Source organism: Mus musculus, chromosome 2, assembly GCF_000001635.26.
Source record: "Mus musculus strain C57BL/6J chromosome 2, GRCm38.p6 C57BL/6J".
Classification (NCBI taxonomy): domain Eukaryota; kingdom Metazoa; phylum Chordata; class Mammalia; order Rodentia; family Muridae; genus Mus; species Mus musculus.
Genome location: NC_000068.7, coordinates 21,330,001 through 21,347,063, shown reverse-complemented (window position 1 = coordinate 21,347,063; position 17,063 = coordinate 21,330,001).

The following is a 17,063-nucleotide window of genomic DNA, read 5'->3' as shown; positions in this document are numbered from 1 at the left end:
AGCCTGTGAGGGAATATTTCATATTTAATAATCATGGTTAAGAACGGTCTACATGAACAAGCCGAGCGTGGTGGCGCACACCTTTAATCCCAACACTCGGGAGGCAAAGGCAGGTGGATTTCTGAGTTCGAGGCCAGCCTGGTCTACAGAGTGAGTTCCAGGACAGCCAGAGCTACACAGAGAAACCCTGTCTCAAAAAAACAAAAAACAAGAAACAAAAACAAAAACAAAAAAAACTCTGAGCTGGAGAGATAGCTCAGTGGATAAGAGCACTGACTGCCCTTCCAAAGGTCCTGAGTTCAAATCCCAGCAACCACATGGTGGCTCACAACCATCCGTAACAAAATCTGATGCCCTCTTCTGGAGTGTCTGAAGACAGCTACTTACATATAATAAAAATACTTACATATAATAAAAAAAAAGAACGGTCTACATGATATATGTGTTTCATGTTCATACAATGACAAATGCAATCTCTCAGCCATGAAGAGCAGACATTTAAGAGGCAGCGTGAATAAGTCTGGAGGACTTTCTATTGGGAACATGGAAAGACAAGCACCTTTTGTTCTCACATTCAATGCTCTTTGCAGAATGTACCTTTGGGATGTCATTAGGATCAGATGGGATCATGGGGTAGAAGCCTTCTTATGATTGATGTCTGTATAGGAAAACAAGGAAAGACTCAGGCTAACATCCTCACTCTGTGTCTTCATGTAATATCCTAAAGCACCTTAGGACTGTAGATTTCTACCAGAAAGCTGGACTGATCTTGAATTCCCAGTCTTCACAACTACTCATTGGATATACCTTTATTTCTGATAGCTTTTTCCCCATCATCACTGTTCCATTATAGCAGCAGAAAATATTCTAAAACATCAAAATAGTATTTCCCAATCCCAGTCTCCCTTAGCTAACAATACTTTTTATAAGAACTTTTCTATCCTACCACTTCTCCATTACTTCCTAAGAGTCTCCAGATCTAAACAGGTCATACTAACAAAGCTGACCTGTTTGTATTGTTGGTAGCTAATTCTATCTACTGAGAAAACATCTGTAAACCCATGCTTCCTCTCTCTTAAAACATTTCAACATTATCAGCTCTCGAACACTTTTCCTTATGTGATACGTCAGTGAATGACTCTGTACATGAAAAAGATACTCTGCCTCATTAGCTACCAGGGAGAGGAAAATAAAAACCACAGTGAGATTTCACTTCACACTTGCAGGAAAGCTACAATCAACAAGGCAGATGCTAACAAATGTCAGTAAAGGGTGGAGAATCAATCAGGGGGCTTCATACACACAAGGGAGCATCAGAAGGTACAAGCTACTTACCTAGAAAACAGCCACAGCTCAGTTTTAAATAAAAACTACCAGAAGACCCAGACATGGAAGAGAGATGCCTTAGTAAGCCCAGAAGGATAAATTTCATGGAAAAAGACATTGACTATCCAAACCATAGAAAGGATGAGGCTTAATCTGTCTAGGAACAGCAAAGTGGCCATGTGAATGTAGACCAGGTAATGAGGGATAGAAAGAGGTTGCAAAGTTCTGGTGTTGTATTGACTTGTGGAAAAGCACTGGAGGATTTAGACAGGACTAATAAAATTCTGGGCTGCTACTAAAGTAAAGGAGAAGCAGGGCCAATTATGGCTCAGCAAGGCATGATGGGCATTTTTCTGGAGGTGCCATGATGGTTTGCAGAAAACAGTATAATTGAGAATTGCAAATCAGGACTGTAATTTTCTGGCAATGAATGTTGCCCTTCAATGCCCAATGTATATTAGAGACAAATAAGGTTGCCTTAGTACAGGGAAAATATTAATATTGGAAACAATTTCTGCAATTCTATCTAGAAATAGAGTCCTAATTGAAAGTTTTTTCATATATTTTAAAAATAACTATTACTACATATCTATATAAGATATTCATATATCAATTGAAAAATGAGCAGAACATACTAACAAACTTTAAGCAGAAGCATGTGTGACCAATAAGCAATAAGCAAGTAACCTTTGTTACTAAGTAGAAATACAAGTTAAAAAACACAGTGAGGTACAAGTTAAATCTGTGTGATAGATAAGAATCTGAAAGCTGAATATTGCCACGTTGCCAGCACTAGCGGTGTGAAGGATAGAAAAGATGCCTATGCCAAATGTCTCCTTAGTATTGCCAGTAGAACACAGCATTAGTGTGGTTATTTTGGAAACTAGTTTAGCATTATCTTACAGCATCAAGAATCCACCTTCTCTATTGCTGGTCACTTCTATTTTTGACTTGTAGACAAAAGAAACTCATACACTCCTTTGATGAGTGCCAAGAGTATCAACGACATCAGCTCTAGTAATAAAATCTAGAAGCAACATAACCACTTATCAAGAAGGAATGCTTAAACTGTAGCCTATGCAGAACAGAATACTGGGAAATATGCACTTGGGACCCAGGGAGATGCTAAACTTCCTGGGTAGGATGAGGTCTGATGCTGGCACAGAGATGACCGTGAGCTGGATGAAAATATCCGACATGCCCTAAGTTTTAGTGCCAGGTGGTAGACTTACAAGTATTCATTTAAAACAAATAAATAAATAACACAGATCATGAACTGAAGAGGGAAGAAATTTCTGGCAACTAGTTTAACAAACTTTTCCTTTTGTTTCCCCCAAATGCTTTCGCCCCTGACAAATAATTTGCATGCGCTGTGTGTGTGTGTGTCTTCACCTCTTGCAAGGAGCTCAGTCTTGCAGTCCAGCAATACACCTGTGGCAGGTGCTCTGCCAAGGCTCTAGGGAAGTGTTGAGATCATGAAAGGTTTTGGTTCTGTGCTCTCTTTAAACTAGATCTTTTCATTAATGATAGCTATCAACCATCATCAATGTGCCTAAGACTTTGCTGAGTCCCCAACACTGGTCCATTTCAGGCCAAAGCTTAAATTTGCTTTCTCGGGCAGAACTCCTTCCCTTTCTCGCCTGTGTCTAAACTTGGGTAGTCTATCTCCAGAGCACTATTTCTGGGCCTCCACGTGTCTCCTCCTGGACCGTCTGGCTGACCCACTTTCCCAGTGGAGCAACATTGTCCTCTATCTGATGCTCAGGCAGTGAACAGAAGGCCGAGGAAATGAGAAGCTGTGTCCCCACTGAGGACAGCTAAGCTCCTGGCATGGGGCACACAGCAAGATCACAGAGGCCCTGCAGAATTCTCCAGAAAGCCAGTTCTGATCAATGACAGAGCAGCATGGTCCCAGAAAAAACATTCCTAGGATATTTTTTAGCACAAATAAACAGTAATATGGAAATGAGAGAAGACCACAGATTTAATCTAATGTACACAGCAATATATGCTACAATGGTTACAGTATCTGAAAACTGGATAAAAATAGTAAAATAGTAAGGATTTACATATTTGACAATAGCACTTTATTGATTCTCTCAAGGGAGAAAAACTAGGAAAGAAGTTTTTGCATGTATTCTCTCCCTTTAGGACACAAGTACTGCTCTGTCTTCTGCTAACAAGGACTTAAGATGTGAACGCAGAAAGGGCCACTTCCCACTGTCACTACTTTAACTGTTCCTAGAAGCAGATAGATGCTCCCAGAGATGCAGATTTCAGTGCTCCCTTGGAAGTGAAAGTTGCCTGGTATCAGATCTCTTTCTGATATCAAGAGAAACCCTCCCAGCAGGGCTTGTCTTTAAAATATCCAGGAACTGTGGGGCTGGAGGTGTGCCTCAGTGTGCAGGCCAGGCCCCAGGTTTGATCCTCAGTGCTTCAAAGTAAGAAGAAAGAAACGGTGCACACCAGCAGTTGTCCTGAGAAAGAAGGAAGCATACTCATGTGCTCAGGCTAGAAAGCCATCCATGAGAATAGCAGCATTCCAGATCATCGCGTAACATGGAGCTTCTGCTACCTTGATTATTAACAGAGTAAAAACTTAAAAGTGTGAAGCAGACAATCCCTTAAATATCGGGAGATAGAATTCAGACAGCAGTTCTGTGATTGCCAATAAGTTTGTCTCTGAAATTAAGCTGGAAGTCAAAGAAATAGTAATTCTTGGGAGAAGAAAAAAAACAAAGATTTGGACAATAGAAATATTGATAGACATGCTAAGTGAAGGGGGATCTCATGGGGTCCAAGCTCTAGACAGGCTACAGGCAATTAATGGCTGCTGGGAAAGAAAAAATGAGCAACCCCTCCTAGGAATAAGTCCCCGGACTGGTTATCCATACAAAGGGGTCACTCTTCTACCACATACACACACATAAACAACAAATATGCTTGTATTTCCATATTTGTGACTATATATGTATGTGTGTGTGATAATAAAAGAGGCTACTGTGTGCTGCAAATATATGTTAATTTTAAAATGTATATGTTTTTTAGAACCAGGAAATGCTTAATGGCATTGCCTGGTGATTTCTGAATTACTAAATGTCACTGTGGAGTTCCCCACAGATTATGATAAAGTTTTTCTGTCCAGTCTGTTGGTCTTTTATTACAGTGTCTTGGGAGGAAGTTGGGCTTTCTAGTCTTTAAATCTACTCCCTCCTGTGCAACGGTGGCTTTGGAACCATAGTCAGGCAGATCACTTGGCCAGAGCAGTATAAAGGAAGAGTTTGTGTATTAGAAAGGGACTGCAATCCGGGTGGAAAGTGAATAAGTGAATTAATTAATGGAGAGAAAGTGAAGAAGACATATCTTAAAATAGAAATAAATAAAATTATGAATAAAAATGGACATGTCAGCCTGTGTGTAGTATACACACTGACAACTACACCCACCTGAATAGTACACCTACTAAGTACTACACCTACTGAATGCCTCATTTAGAATTTTTATACATTCTTTATAAACTCTTCATATGAGCAACTGAAATAAAACTGTGGGTCATGGTTTCTTTTTCTCCTCAGAAAAAGACCTCCCATGCTCTTGGTAAGCAACTCTCCTAAAACCCAAAGGAAGAACAAGGAACTAGTATAAGGTAGCCCTGGGTCCAATCTCAACATCTAAGACCTTCCTCCTGACAGCCTTCAGCTATCTGTCTAGTTTGGTTTGGTGGGGCAGTTTTTGGCTAGAAGAGTGATCAGGCATTTAATGCCAATCTCAGAAAAAATATCTAGGAAAATAATTGAGCGATTGCACACTATGTGCCACTGCCAACCTGTAGTCCAGCTAGACTTAGCAGGCTCTGGACAGCTGCATACAAGCAGGACTGGAAGCTCTTAAGTAATAGACTCTGAATGTGACTTGGGGCCTGTTTTCACACATGCTATTCAGGTGGGCTGAATTTACAGGTGATACTTGGGGCTACACGTCTCATCATCCAGACTGACTGGTTCTTTTCATTGCTGTCACAGCTGTTGAGGTGATGTGTCAGAGTGCAGACGTGACTAGTTAGTGTAAGCCAGCCACGATCACATCCTGTGTGCCGAAGCTTCATATCATTCATCCCAAGCCCTGGAGAGCAGAGGTCTCTCGGGTCAGCAGAGGTCCACAGGAGGACGTTCTAGATGATGCAGCTGGTACCCTGTCGTTATCCTGCACCCTCAGTTTGCCTCCTGCCATCAAAGCAAAACTTCTCTTAAGTTAGGACTACTCGGGAAGGGAAGTTGTGCTCCTAGTCACCCAAAATGTTTGATTCTAAATTTCTTTTTTATATTTTTAATTTTTATTTATTATTGTTATTATTATTAAATCTTTTTTCACAGTGCAGTCACCATTCCTTGCCCAGTCTGCCCTCTGACTGACTGCTCCCCATCCCACTCCTCCTCCCCTCCAACCCCACCCCTGTCTCCAAGAAAACGTCCCCACCCCACCCCCATATCTCCACCAGACCTCCCCACTCCTGAGGCCTCAAGTCTTTCAAGTGTTAGGAGCAACTCTTCTCACTGAGAGGCCCAACAGGCAACTGAAAGAGTCAGATGTAGATACTTACACCCAAACAATGGACAGAAGCTAGAGACCCCTGAAGTTGAATTGGGAAAAGCCAGAAGAAGCTGAGGAGAAGGGTGACCCCGTAGGAAGACCAGCAGTCTCAACTAACCTGGAGGACCTCTGAGACCTCGCAGACACTGAGCCACCAGCCAAGCAGTATACAGCAGCTGATATGAAGTCCTCCCTCGACACATATACAGCAGAGGACTGGCTGGACTGGCCTCAGTAAGAAAAAAATGCACTTAATTTGTTTTCTTAGTCAGAGCCTTACTACAAAGCCCAAGCTAGCCTCAAGTGTGAGACTCCCAACTGCTGGATTATAGGTGTGGCCACCACATCTACTTTGGGTTTTAGTGTTGAATTATCATGAATAAGAACCGCAACAAAGAATGTGACTTTCAAATACCCGAGAAGCCAAATCACATTTACTTTAGTATTTCATCTCAATCAAATAAAGGATTAAGCCTCAACCATTCTGGAAGGCACCTAACTGATGTCAGTTGCTGAAGCCTCACAGAGCGATGAGGCTTGGAGAGACAATCTTTAGGATCTGTCCACACTATTCACCACTGAGCAAACACTGGCCCCGGTGCAGACTCAGACCCAGGTCTCTGGTGAGTAACAGGTCATGCCCACTCCACAGGAATCAAAACTAAATTCTGATGTGCCTGCAATTGAAGATTTTGAAGTTTAGTTTAAAAAAAAACTTATAAATGCAATATTGAGCACATAATAATACTAATTTTTAAAAAGTATTGTTTGTGTAGATGATTCCAAGTCAAATCTAACTGAACACCCTGTGACTTTTAACTGACAACTCTGCAAAGATCTTGCCTGCCTATATATTCCTCTCTGAGACCTTGCTGCCTCCTAGGATACCACAAGTAAGCAAGATCCAATTGCCTGTCACTTGTCCGACCACAGGACCTCTTTTCTAGGGGAATCACTAGGCTCCCTGGGGTAGATCTATGAAAAGGACCAGGAGACTTCTACAAGGGCTCCCACCTGCCACACACCTTACTGAAACTCTGAATTACAACTTGGAGTGGAGGAAGTTGGGTCTCCTGACCTTTATATTTTCCATGTGTTTATCTCACACTCTTTCTTACTTCCCTTCTCTATTTTCAATTTCAAGAGAAAACAGTTGGAATGATGATCAGCAGAACAGGGACCTCTGAGACTGGAGAGAGGTTTTTCAAAATGCAATGAGACTGTTGGAATCCCAGGGAGTCAAGAGAACCTTCCAGGAGCAACACAAGAGCAACAGTTAATCTCCTGTTGCACCTGAACCCCTTTTTCCTAGATTTGTATTTCAAAACTATAGAGTGTTGATTCTATCATAATTCTAAAGAGAACTTACCAAGAAAATGTGGTTTTGTCTGACAGCTACCTGTGCTTGTTTGTAAATATTTTGGTTTTGTTTGGTTTGGCTGTTTGGTTTTTCGAGACAGGGTTTCTCTGTGTAGCCCTGGCTGTCCTGGAATTCACTTTGTAGACCAGGCTGGCCTTGAACTCAGAAATCTGCCTGCCTCTGCTTCCCAAGTGCTGGGATTAAAGGTGTGTGCCACCATGCCTGGCTATTTGTAAATGTTTTAGTTTGCTTTACATGTGGGTAAGTGACTGGAATATTAAAAACAAACAAAAAACAAAAAAACACTCCAAGTTCACATTCAAAAGAATGATTGGCAGAAGTGCACAAGAACAGTCGTGAAAAGTGATGTTCATTGTAGTACTGTTTATGAGAAAGGGACTGGACCAACTCAGTTGTCCTTAAATCCAATACTGGGGACATAAATTGAGTTATAATTACCTAACATAGCAACTCATTTTGGTAATTTATCATCATTGTTCCTAAAGTAAGAAAAAATTGAAATATATTATCAATTCAGAAAAATCATAATGTTGTCATTATTTAATGACAACATATTTGTACTTGGACATAATCCAAAGAAATCTGTAAGCCACTTATTTAAATTAATGTTCAAGTTCATCGACAGAAACAAGCAAGAGCAAGGCATGAAATTAGGTGTATAGCGTGTGGGGGACTTTTGGGATAGCACTGGAAATGTAAATGAAATAAATACCCAATAAAAAAATGAACATTAAAAAAAAGAAATTAGGTGTATATTTATATTAATATAAATAAATTTAAATTTTAGAGCAGCTTTCAGAAGCATAAAAGTCTTGGAAATTTCCACAAAAATATAAAATATTACTTATTAAGATTCAAAGAAAACAAAGTAGGAGAAATATCAACAACACTCTTGAAATAATTTGTTGCTATTGCAAAAATGCCAATTTTTCCCTAATTAAACCTGCAGATTCAATTTAAGCACAATAATAGAAGTGCATGGGACAAAGAAGAGCCATGGTGCTCTTGAAACACAAAGTATCCTTAAACTCCCAGACAGCAATGAAATGATAAAGCTTTACTCATTAAGACACAGTGGTGTGGGGCCCAAAGACTGACAAAAGAAGAAAAGAAAAGAAAAGAAAAGAAAAGAAAAGAAAAGAAAAGAAAAGGAGGGGAGGGGAGGGGAGGGGAGGGGAGGGGAGGGGAGGGGAGGGGAGGGGAGAGGAGAGGAGAGGAGAGGAGAGAAGAGAAGAGAAGAGAAGAGAAGAGAAGAGAAGAGAAGAGAAGAGAAGAGAAGAGAAGAGAAGATTAAAGTCAAGATATAATCATTTGATCTATGACTTATGTAGCCCTGCCGAACTACAGTACTTAGAGAAACTCAACTGGAGAACACACGTTTCTTCAGGACTGCCTGACTGGGAACACTGGGTGACAACAGCTCTGAGCTACACTCTTCTTGGAAATTTCCCTTAGATGAAGAAAAGCCCTTCACCCTCAGAGTGCCCACTATCTGAGGGCAGCTCGGATCTGTTAAGCGGTCTATAGACTGGCCTCTGAAGGACTGTCTGGCTCCATCTCTCTCCTTGGATTGGTTTGGGCTCTTACCAATGCACCTTATTACCTGCCTATATTCAGACCTAGGTCTCCAGTTCCCTCTCAATTACTGCTTGAGCGTTTTCCTACCCAGAATCTCAATGTCTTCTATCATGAAAACTAAACTCAGAATGTTTCAAAAAGAAATTTGGTCTTGACGCCAGCTCATACAATCAGCTCCAGGTCATTTGTCTAAATAAGAACAGTAAAATCAAATCTTCTGGAATCTTCAAGAATATAAAGAAGAAACTTCTTAAACACAAGAACACTAACTATGAGAGAAAATATGGATAAATTCAACATTAAAATTAAGGACTTTGTTTATCAAAAGATACCACTGATTGTGATGAAGCAAGCCATATATAATGTTTGTAATCTACAAAGAACTTGCATCTGAGTACATAAAGGAAAAAATGCTATATAGGAAAGTAGACAACCCAAGAAGGAAAAAAAAGGCAAAAAGACTTGAATGCACATCCTCTCCGAAAGAAAGAAAGAAAGAAAGAAAGAAAGAAAGAAAGAAAGAAAGAAAGAAAAAAGAAAGAGGGAGGGAGGGAGGGAGGGAGGGAGAGAGAGAGGGAGAGACGGAGGGAGGGAGAGAGGGAGGGAGAGGGAGAGAGGGAGGGAGGGAGAGAGGGAGGGAGGAAGGAAGGAAGGAGAAAAGAAGAGAAAAGAAAAGAAAAGACAAGACAAGAAAAGACCTCACACTCTCTATATAAAAGGGAATTAGTACTCAAAAGAATTAAATTCAAGCCATATCAAAATGCCTATTTCTAGCTCAAGGCAATGGGAAGACTAACAAGATGAAGTATAATTACAGACATAGGACAATTTCACTGTCACATGCTTGGGAATTACTTAATACAGGCTTATGGTGTACCTCCGTATGGTTCAGTTCCAGCTCCAAAACATCAGCAAACAGCTTATTTGACAGAGTCAGACAAAGTTGGGCACCTGCTTTAGCACATTTTGAATGTGTGGGATACTACAAAATCCCCATGTGGAATTTATGTAATTATATCAGGAGTTAGAAGAGCTTTGGGGCAGTGATCAATCATAAATGAAGAACCACAGAAAGACAAATATGGTATGTATTCACTTATATGTAGATGATAGCTGTTAACCAAAATATAACCCATAGAACCACAAAGGTTAGGTATTAAACAATAGACTAATGGAGACAGGCCTCCCTAGAAAAGCATAATAGAACACAGAGCTGAGTGGATGATGCAGGGATGAAAATGAAAGAATCAAGTAGGGAGGGAGTGAATATGGGAAGAAACAGCTAAAATCAAGGACCATTTGATGAGAAGCTCAATGCAATAGAAGCTTCACACATACACACTTATACACAAATATACACATACATACAGGTGATCTAAGTGAAATTCCCAAATCATAGGGAGACAGCCCCAACTGAACATCTCTTGTCACCAAATGAAGCTTCTAGTACCAAGAAAGGGTTACATCTAATTGAATTGTTGGTCAACAATTCCAGGGAACCTCAAACAACCAGGCTGTTGCTTAGACTGAAGATTGCTTTCTATAAACTGATAACAAAGACCAATTGCTGAAGACACCACCTACACAAGTCACTGAACATGGAGTACTTGAGCTGGTGCCTACATAGAGCCTTCACCCCTATATGCTAGTTATTCCTGTGAGAGTAACCAACAAATTCAGCTTAAAACCCACTCCACAAGATGGAACCCATATCTATTACTGATTAGGTGACCAAAAACTTGAGACTAGATAGCCCAGAGACCTAGAATCAAACCAAGTACTACTGTTCTACTAAAGGAACATAGCAATAAAATGACTACCTACTAAGGACATTCTGTTATACTCATAGTTGAATGTTGTATACTCATAGTTGAGGGCCTTGCTTAGCCATTATCAGAGAAGCTCCCTCCTGCAGCAGATGGGAACAAATACAGAGACCCACAGCCAAACAATATGCAGAGATTTAGAGAGACCTTGGAACATTCAGTAGTAAATGAATGTCTCCATCAAAGTCCTCCCCTCTGGGTTCAGGGAACCATGCAGAAGAGGACACAGAAGGAGTAAAAACCAGAGCATGTGGAGGACACCAAGGTAACAATGCCCTCTAAATAAACAGCATTGCCCTACAAATGAGTTCCCAGAACCTGTGCCAGTGTCCACAGGGCCTGAACAGTCTGCAGCAGACCTAAAACCGAAAGGAGTGGGCACATGTCTCATCCCTAGCCCAAAGTTATCTCTAGAAGATAACCACTTGCAAATGAAAAGTTAATTTTCTCCAAAGGAGTTTCATTAGGAAAACAATCTATTAATGGTAGGTTGCATGACCAGCAGTAGATGGCCAATCAAAAATGAACTGAACAGCATCTTTGGAGGATTTTTATATCATAATGTCATATTGGGGCCTTTTTATCTATTTTTATTTTATTTTATTTTTATTTTTACTTTTACCCAACAATCTATTTGCACATATATTAAGTCTTCCAGTTTAAGTGTTTTTATAAGATCCATGAGTGTGCAAAGTAGTGGGTCTTAGAACTATGTTTCTTCTGCCTTTTCTTGGGCTTTTCACCTTCTGTTTATTGTTTGGTTTTGTTTATTTGTTGTTGTTGTTGAGGGGGGAGTTGTCCTATTCTGATGTATTAGTTTTTGTATTATCCTATTATATTTTATTCTATTTTTTATCCCTTAGAAACCTATTTGTTTTGTACTGAGAAACAGTAAGGAGGTGGATCCGAATGGGAGGGCCATAGGGAGGAACTGGGAGGAGTAGAAGGATATGAAACTGTAGTCAGGGCGAACTTGGCAGAAGGTCTCCGGATCACTGGTGAGTGGAATGCAACATCTGTTCCAAAACAACTGGAAGTGGCCTGTGTGAGCAAAACAGGAACACAGAAAACCTGCACGACCAGTGGCTGGGGTTCTTAGTGGTCAGCATCAGCCCCAGGCCATCTTGGGCACAAACTCAGGGGACTCTCCACGCCACAGGCATCCTAGCACACCCAGGATCTTAGGATCACCGAGGAGAGTCGCCCTCCAGAGAGGGCTCTGACCCAGGGACTCAGGTGAGAACGCCATCTTGTATCCCTGGTCTCTCAGAGACCAGTCTGAGCAGGAGAGCACACAGGCCTCAGAAGCAACAGAGCTTCTTGAGCAGGATCCCTTCCGTCATTCATCCCGAGCCAGGAGGCAGAGCTGGGGTCCAGACCTCTGGGCACCTTCACCTATAGAGGAGAGTCAGCCTCCAGGGAGGGTTCTGACACCTGGACTCAGGTGAGAGCCCCATCTTGTACCCTGGGTCTCTCAGAGACCAGTCTACACAGGAGAGCACGTGGGCCTCAGAAACAACAGAGCTTCTTGGTCAGGGTCCCATCGGGCCTTCATCTTCAGACAGAGGCAGAACTGAGCTCCAGACTCTGTGCACCTTCCCTGCAAGAGGAGAGCTTGCCTGCAGAGAGTGCTCTGACCACTGGGACTCAGGAGAGAGTTGGACTCCCAGGAGTGCTGACAGAGGCTAAAGAATCACAGGAGGAACAAACTCCAGCCAGAGACAGTTAGAACATCTAACACCAGAGATTACCAGATGACAAAAGGCAAAAAGACCAAAATGTGGACACTTTACCCTTTCTTAGAAATGGGAACAAAACACCCATGGAAGGAGTTACAGAGACAAAATTTAGAGCTGTGACGAAAGGATGGACCATCTAGTGATTGCCATATGCAGGGATCCATCCCATAATCAGCTTCCAAATGCTGACACCATTGCATACACTAGCAAGATTTTGCTGAAAGGACCCAGATATAGCTCTCTCTTGTGAGACTATGCCGGGGCCTAGCAAACACAGAAGTGGATGCTCACAGTCAGCTATTGGATGGGTCACACGGCCCCCAATGGAGGAGCTAGAGAAATTACCCAAGGAACTAAAGGGAACTGCAACCCTATAGGTGGAACAACAATATCAACTAACCAGTACCCCGGAGCTCTTGTCTCTAGCTGCATATGTATCAAAAGATGGCCTAGTTGGCCATCACTGCAAAGAGAGGCCCATTGGACTTGCAAACTTTATATGCCCCAGTACAGGGAAACGCCAGGGCCAAAAAGGGGGAGTGGGTGGCTAGGGGATTGGGGGGTGGGGTGGGTATGGGGGACCTTTGGGATAGCATTGAAAATGTAAAAGAGGAAAATACCTAATTTAAAAAAAAAAAAAGAATCTTACTAACAAAAACCAAGACTACTCAGTATCATCAGAACCCAGTAAGCCCACTACATCAAGTCCTAGATACCCCAACATACCTGAAAAGCAAGATTTGGATGTAAAGTCATATCTCATGATGCTGGTAGAGGATTTTAAGAAGGGCATTAATAACTCACTTAAAGAAATACAGGAGAACACTGCTAAACAGGTAGAAGACCATAAAGAGGAAGCACAAAAAAATCCATCAAAGAATTACAGGAAAACACTGTTAAACAGGTAGAAGCCCTTAAAGAGGAAACAAAAAAATCCTTAGAGAAATACAGGAAAATACAAGCAAACAAGGGATGGAATTGAACAAAACCATCCAAGATCTAAAACTGAAAGTAGAAACAATAAGACAGCCCTAAGGGAAAAAAAGAAAAGAAAAAAAGAAAACCCTAAGGGAGACAACTCCGGAAATAGAAATTCTAGGAAAGAAATCAGGAACCATAGATCGAGCATCAGCAACAGAATACAAGAGATGGAAGAGAGAATCTCAGATGTAGAAGATTCCATAGAGAACATGGACACAACAATCAAAGAAAATGCAAAAAAAAAAATCCTAACTCAAAACATCTAGGAAATCCAGGACAGAATGAGAAAACCAAACCTAAGAGATATAGGTATAGATGAGAATGAAGATTTTCAACTTAAAGGACCAGTAAATATCTCAACAAAATTATAAAAAAAAAAAAACAAAAAACAAAAAACAACTTCCCTAACCTAAAGAAAGAGATGCACATGAGCATACAAGAAGCCTACAGAACTCCAAATAGACTGGACCAGAAAAGAAACTCTGCTCAACACATAATAATCAGAACAACAGGCACACTAAATAAAGATAGAATATTAAAAGCAGTAAGGGGAAAAGGTCAAGTAACATATAAAGGCAGACCTGTGATAATTACATGAGACTTCTCACCTGAGACTATGAAAACAAGAAGAGCCTGGACAGATGTTATACAGACCTTAAGTGAACACAAATGTCAGCCCAGGCTACTAAACCTAAAAAACTCTCAATTACCATAGATGGAGAAACCAAGGTATTTCATGACAAAACCAAATTCACACAATATCTTTCCATGAATTCAGCCCTTCAAAGGATAATAAAGGGTAAACTCCAACACAAGTAGGGAAATGATACCCTAGAAAAAGCAAGAAAGTAATCCTTCAACAAACCTAAAAGAAGATAGCCATAAGAACAGATCACAACTTTAACAACAAAAATAACAGGAAGCAACAATTACTTTACCTTAATATCTCTTAATATCAATGGACTCAATTCCCAAATAAAAAGACATAGACTAACAGACTGGTTACATAAACAGGACCCAACATTTTGCTACAAACAGGAAACCCACACCTCAGGGACAAAGACAGGCACTACCTCAGAGTAAAAGGCTGGAAAACAATTTTCCAAGCAAACGGTCTGAAGAAATAAGCTGGAGTTGCCATTCAAATATCAAATAAAATTTACTTCCAACCCAAAGTTATCAAAGAAAGACAAGGAGGGGCACTTCATACTCATGAAAGGTAAAACCTTCCAAGATGAAATTTCAATTCTGAATATCTATGCTCCAAATGCAAGGACATCCACATTCATTAAGGAAACTCTAGTAAAGTTCAAACCACACATTGCACCTCACACAATAATAGTGGGAAACTTCAACACCCCACTCTCATCAATGGACATATCTGGAAACAGAAACTAAACAAAGACACATGAAACTAACAGAAGTTATGAAACAAATGGATTTAACAGATATCTACAGAACATTTTATCCTAAAATAAAAAGATATACCTTCTTCTCAGCACCTCATGGTACCTTCTCCGAAATTGACCATATAATTGTCACAAAACAGGCCTCAACAGATCAAAAATATTGAAATTATCCCATGCATCCTATCAGATCATCACGGACTAAGACTGATCTTCAATAACAACATAAATAATAGAAATCACACATACACGTGGAAGCTGAACAACACTCTAACAACACTCTACTCAATGATAACTTGGTCAAGGAAGAAATAAAGAAAGAAATTAAACTTTTTAGAGTTTAATGAAAATGAAGCCACAACATACCCAAACTAAAGGGACACAATGAAACCAGTCCAAAGAGGAAAACACATAGCTCTGAGTGCCACTAAAAAGAAACTAGAGAGAGCATACACTAGCAGCTTGACAACACACCTAAAAGCTCTAAAACAAAAGGAAGCAAATACACCCAAGAGGAGTAGACAGCAGGAAATAATCAAACTTAGGGCTGAAATCAACCAAGTGAAACAAAAAGAACTATACAAAGAATCAACCAAACCAGGAATTGGTTCTTTGAGAAAATCAACATGATAGATAAACCCTTAGCCAGACTAAGTAGAGGGCACAGGGACAGTATCCTAATTAACAAACTCAGAAATGAAAAAGGAGACATAACAACAGAACCTGAGGAAATCCAAAACATAATCAGAACCTACTACAAAAGGCTATACTAAACAAAACTGGAAAGCCTTGATGAAATGGACAATTTCCTAAACGGATACCAGGTAACGAAGTTAAATCAGGATCAGATTAATGATCTAAACAGTCCCGTTTCCCCTAAAGAAATAGAAGCAGTCATTAACTGTCTCCCAAACAAACAAACAAACAAAACAAAAAAAGAACCCAGGACCAGATGGGTTTAGTGCAGAGTTCTATCAGAACTTCAAAAAAGACCTACTTCCAATTCTCTTCAAACTATTCCACAAAATAGAAACAGAAGGTACTCTACCTAATTCATTCTATACAGCCACAATTACTCTGATACCTAAACCACACAAAGACCCAGCAAAGAAAGAGAACTTCAGACAAATTTCCCTTGTGAATATCAATGCAAAAATACTCAATAAAATCCCCGCAAACTGAATCCAAGTACAAATCAAAATGATCATCCATCATGATCAAGTAGGCTTCATCCCAGGGATGCAGGGATGGTTTAATATATGGAAATCCATCAACGCAATCCACTATATAAACAAACTCAAAGACAAAAACCACATGGTCATCTCCTTAGATGCTGAGAAACCATTTGACAAAATCCAACACCCATTCATGATAAAAGTCTGTGAGGAGCCGCCCTCACATTTGCCATTATAAGATGGCACTGACAGCTGTGTTCTAAGTAGTAAACATAATCTGCACACGTGCAGGGGCAGTTTTCCCGCCATGTGTTCTGCCTTTCTCGTGATGACAACTGGGCCGATGGGCTGCAGCCAATCAGGGAGTAATACGTCCTAGGTGGAGGATAATTCTCCTTAAAAGGGACGGGGTTTTGCCATTCTTTTTCTCTCTCTTGCTCTTGCTCTTGCTTTTGCTCTTGCTTTCTTGTTCTTGTTCTTTTCTTGCTCTTGCTTTCTTGTTCTTGTTCTTTTTCTCTCTCTTGCTTTCTTGTTCTTGTTCTTTTTCTTGCTTTCTTGCTCTCTCTTGCTCTCTTGCTCTCTTGCTCCTGAAGATGTAAGCAATAAAGCTTTGCCGCAGAAGATTCCAGTTTGTTGCGTCTTTCCTGGCCGGTCGCGAGAACGCATGTAAGAAAAGTCTTAGAAAGATCAGGAATTCAAGGTCCATACCTAAACATGATAAAAGCAATCTACAGCAAATCAGTAGCCAACATAAATGGTGAGAAGCTGGAAGCAATCCCACTAAAATCAGGGACTAGAAAAGGCTGCCCACTCTCTCCCAACCTATTCCATATAGTACTTGAAGTCCGAGACATAGTGATTAGAAAACAAAAGGAGATCAAAGGGATACAAATTGGAAAAGAAGAAGGCAAAATATCACTATTTGCAGATGATATGATAGTATACATAAGTAACCCTAAAAATTCCACCAGAGAACTCCTAAACCTGATAAACAGCTTCAGTACAGTAGCTGGATATAAAATTAAATCAAACAAATCAGTGGCCTTTCTCTACACAAAGGA